This window comes from Rhinopithecus bieti, unplaced genomic scaffold, assembly GCF_001698545.2.
Source record: "Rhinopithecus bieti isolate Rb0 unplaced genomic scaffold, ASM169854v2 scaffold_11401, whole genome shotgun sequence".
Taxonomy (NCBI): Eukaryota; Metazoa; Chordata; class Mammalia; order Primates; family Cercopithecidae; genus Rhinopithecus; species Rhinopithecus bieti.
In genome coordinates this window covers 2,294,629-2,299,673 of record NW_016807151.1, presented here as the reverse complement: position 1 = coordinate 2,299,673, position 5,045 = coordinate 2,294,629, and the positions used below count along the sequence as shown (strand labels likewise).

At 46.8% G+C, this 5,045-nt stretch overlaps 1 pseudogene; it reads left to right on the top strand.

Moving 5' to 3' along the window:
* The first annotated feature begins 2,422 nt into the window (after window positions 1–2,422).
* Window positions 2,423–4,170, top strand: LOC108534848 (multidrug and toxin extrusion protein 1 pseudogene; annotated as a pseudogene).
* Window positions 4,171–5,045: the final 875 nt, after the last annotated feature.

The window sequence follows — 5,045 nt, the reverse complement described above, 5'->3', positions numbered from 1 at the left end:
ACTTTGCCCAGATCCATCAGAGGAATCACTATCTATGACACCTATAGCCAGATGTAACCATTTTTTAAATAGTAAGACTTAAAAGCCTCAACATAGGCCAGGTATATGGCTCACACCTGTAATACCAGCACTTTGGGAGTCCGAGACAGGCAGATCACTTGAGGTCAGGAGTCTGAAACAGCCTAGCCAACAGTGTGAAACCCTGTTTCTATTAAAAATACAAAAATTACCTGGGCATGGTGGTGCATGCCTCTCATCCTAGCTACTCTGAAGGCTGAGGCAGGAGAATCACTTGAACTTAGGAGATGGAGGTTGCAGTGAGACAAGATTGTGCCACTGCACTCCAGTCTGGGCAACACAGTGAGACTCCATCTCAAAAAAAAAAAAAAAAAAAAAAAAAAAAAAAAAAAAAAAAAAAAAAAAAACACCTCAAAATAACTCCTCGATCCTTGGGTTACAGAATGAATATTGTGGTGTTGTGTTGCAGGCATAAAAACATAAATCTTGTACATCTCCATCAGAGCTCTTGGGTGGCTAGGTACACTGTCAATGAGCAGTCAGATTTTGAAAGGAAGCTTTTTTTTTTCTGAGCAGTAGGTCTCAGTCGTGGACTTAAAATAGTCAGTAAACCATGAGGTCAACAGGTGTGCAGTCGTCCAGGCTTTGTTGTTTCATGTATAGAGCACAGGCAGAGTAGAATTAGCATAAATCTTAAGGGCCCTAGCATTTTCAGAATGGTCACTGAGCATTGACTTTAACTTAAAGTCACTAGCTATATTAGTCCCTAACAAGAGAGCAAGCCTCTCCTTTGAAGCTTTGAAGCCAGGCATTGACTTCTCCCCTCTAGCTATGAAAGTCCTAGCTGGCATCTTCTTCCAATAGAAGGCCGTGCTATCTACCTTGAAAGTCTGTTGTTCAGTGTAGCCACCTTCATCAGATATCTTAGCTAGATCTTCTGGAAAACCTGCTGCTTCACCTTGCACTTTTATTTTGTGGAGATTGGCTTCGTTTCTTAAGCTTCATAAACCAACCTTGCTAGCTTCTAACTTTTCCCCAGAAGCTTCTCCATCTCTCTCAGCCTTCATGGGATTGAAGACAGGTAGGGCCTTCTTCTGGATTGGGCTTTGGCTTAAGGGTGGCAGGTTTGATCTTCTATCTACTCAGACTTTCACCACATCAGCAATAAGCCTGCTGTGCTTTCTAATCATTTATGTGTTCGCTGGAGTAGAATTTTTAATTTCTTTCAATAACGTTTCCTCTACATTCACAACGTGGCTAAGTGTTTGGCACAAGAGGCCTCGCTTTCTGCCTATGTCAGCTTCAACATCCCTTCCTCACTAAGTTTAATGATTTCTAGCTTTTGATTTAAAATAAGAGATGTATGACTCTTCCTTTTACTTGAACACAAAGAGGCCATTGTAGGATTATTAATTGGCCTCTCTTCTTTTCTTTTCTTTTCTTTTTTTTTTTTTTTTTTTTTTTTTTTTTTTTTTTTTTGAGACGGAGTGCTGTCACCCAGGCTGGAGTGCAGTGGCGCAATCTTGGCTCACTGCAACCTCCGCCTCCTGGGTTCACGTCATTCTCCTTCCTCAGCCTCCCCAGTAGCTGGAACTACAGGCGCCCGCCACCACGCCAGGCTAATTTTTTGTATTTTTAATAGAGACGGGGTTTCACTGTGTTAGGATGGTCTCGAGCTCCTGACCTCGTGATCCACCTGCCTTGACCTCCCAAAGTGCTGGAATTACAGGAGGGGGCCACTGTGCCTGGCCTAATTGGCATCTTTTCAATACTGTTGTATCTCAGGGAATAGGGAAGCCTAAGGAGATGGAACAAGATGGGGCATCAGCCAGTGGTTGGAGCAGACAGAACACATACAATATTTATCATTTAAGTTTGCTGTCTTTGTGGTGCCTCAAAATAATTCCTATAGTAACATCAAAGATCATCGGTCACCATAACACATACAATAATCATGAAAAAGTTCGAAATATTGTGAGAATTACCAAAATGTGACCCAGAGAAACAAAGTAAGCACATGCTGCTGGAAAAGTGGTACTGATACACTTGCTTGACATAGGTTTCCACAGAATTTCAATCTGTAAAAACCACAATTACAAGCAAAGTTCAATAAAGCAAGGCACAATAAAATAAGGTACGCCTGTATTGCTAACTGTAAGCACGATGCTGTACAGAATCTTGTATAATCAAAACTTCGTACCCCTTTAACTGATACCTTCCTGTTTCCACCGCTTCTCACTCCAGCCCCTGGCAACCACCCTTTCACTGTCTGCTTCTATGAGTTTGACTATTTTAAATTTTTTATGTAAGAAGTGTTGGGGGTCTGGGCGGGCGGCCGGGACGGGGACTGCAGAGCGGGCTGCGCTGCCCGGTCCCCACTGCCTGCCTCCGCGCTACCCTGCCACATTGCGCCAGTCACATGGAGGATCCTGAGGAGCCCGCGCCCGTGCGCGGAGGCCCGGAGGCCCGGAGGCTACCCTTGAGCTCCGTGGGTCGCGCTGCCTGTGGCTGTCCGCCTTCCGAGAGGAGCTGCGGGCGCTCTTGGTCCTGGTGGGCCCGGCGTTCTTGGTTCAGCTGATGGTGTTCCTGATCAGCTTCATAAGCTCCGTGTTCTGTGGCCACCTGGGCAAGCTGGAGCTGGACGCAGTCATGCTGGCGATCGCGGTTATCAATGTCACTGGTGTCTCAGTGGGATTCGGCTTATCTTCTGCTTGCCACACCCTCATCTCCCAGAGGTACGGGAGCCAGAACCTGAAGCACGTGGGCGTGATCCTACAGCGGAGTGAGCTCATTCTGCTCCTCTGCTGCTTCCCCTGCTGGGCGCTGTTTCTCAACACCCAGTACATCCTGCTGCTCTTCAAGCAGGACCCAGATGTGTCCAGGCTTACCCAGACCTATGTCACGATTTTCATTCTGGCTCTTCCTGCAACCTTTCTTTATATGCTACAAGTTAAATATTTGCTCAACCAGGGAATTCTACTGCCCCAGATCGTAACTGGAGTTGCAGCCAACCTCGTCAATGCCCTCACCAACTATCTGTTTCTCCATCAGCTGCATCTTGGGGTGATAAGCTCTGCAGTGGCAAATTTGATTTCCCAGTACACCCTGGCTCTACTCCCTTTTTCTACATCCTTGGGAAAAAACTGCGTCAAGCTACATGGGGAGGTTGGTCCCTCGAGTGGCTGCAGGACTGGGCCGCCTTCCTCCGCCTGGGCGTCCCCAGCATGCTTATGCTATGCATGGAGTGGTGGGCCTATGAGATCGGGAGCTTCCTCAGCGGCATCCTTGGCATGGTGGAGCTGGGCGCTCAGTCCATCGTGTATGAACTGGCCATCGTTGTGTACATGGTCCCTGCAGGCTTCAGTGTGGCTGCCAGTGTCCGGGTAGGAAACGCTCTGGGTGCTGGAGACATGGAGCAGTCACGGAAGTCCTCCACCGTTTTCCTACTAATCACAGTGCACTTTGCTGTAGACTTCAGTGTCCTGCTGTTAAGCTGTAAGGATCATGTGGGGTACATTTTCACTACCGACCAAGACATCATTAATCTGTTGGCTCAGGTGGTTCCAATTTATGCTGTTTCCCACCTCTTTGAAGCTCTTGCTTGCACGAGCGGTGGCGTTCTGAGGGGGAGTGGAAATCAGAAGGTTGGAGCCATTGTGAATACGGTTGGGTACTACGTGGTTGGCCTCCCCATCGGGATCACGCTGATGTTTGCAACCAAACTTGGAGTGATGGGTCTGTGGTCAGGGATCATCATCTGTACAGTCTTTCAAGCTGTGTGTTTTCTAGCCTTTATTATTCAGCTATATTGGAAAAAAGCGTGTCAGCAGGCTCAGGTACACCAATTTGAAAGCAAACGTGGCTCGGAGTGGGAATTCCACCCTCCCTCAGGACCCATTTCACCCAGGGTGCCCTGAAAACCATGAAGGAATTTTAATGAACGATGTTGGAAAGACGGGCGAGACTCAGTTGGATGAGCAGATGCGCCAAGAAGAACCTTTGCCGGAACATCTACAGGACAGTGCTAAGTTGTCCAGGACACAGCTGGTGCTGCCACGAGGGCTTCTGCTGCCGCGAGGGCTTCTGCTCCTGGGGGCCTTCTTAATCTTGCTGGTGGGGATTTTAGTGAGATTCTATGTCAGAATTCAGTGACGTGGCAGGAAAGAAAGTCAGGTCAAGTGATGTTTTGAGCTTACACACAATTCACAGGCCCACCAGTGACAATTTATTTTGAGTTAATGTCATTCAGGTGTGCCCATGGATTCTGAGGGTTGGGAATGCAAAGATACATTTCTCTAAAAAAAGAAAAAGAAACTAAGGTTAAAAGCTATATTGTGGCCCCAGACACTGTCTGAAAGATGACATGAGTAATATAATTCACCACTATCTGAACCAAGGACCAATGTGCTGACTGCATTGGCCAATGGCTTTGCTATTTTTTTAGACACAAACCCATAAACTCGGTGCTTAAGAATTCATACTGCCCGAATTATGTAAAATATATTTTACAATATCTTTCCTTGAGCCTTAGATTACTATTCACTGGGCAAATGGTATTTGTTTCTGTTTCAATTTTTTTTTTTAATAGATGGAAGTCTTGCTCTGTCATGCAGGCTGGAGTACAGTGGTGCGATCATAGCTTACTGCAGCCTCAAACTCCTGGGCTTCAAGCAATCCTCCTGTGTCAACCACCAGAGTAGCTGAGACTTCAGGGATGTGCCACCATGCCCAGCTGGCATTTGTTAATCTTCATTTCAGGTCTAGATCTAGGCACTGTGGGCACTGAAAACAGTCGGGAAATCTTTGGAGCTGTGGAAATCCAAACAAGGACTGATAATTCCTGGTAGGGGTGTGTGCGTGACCTGCTGCAACTTCAACCTCCTGGGCTCAAGTGATCCTTGCATCTCAGCCTCCTGAGTAGCTGAGACCACAGGCATGTACCACCACGCTTAGCTAATTTTTTATTTTTTGTAGAGAGGGGTCTACCCTTTGTTTCCCAGGCTGGTCTTGAATTCCTGGGATCAAGC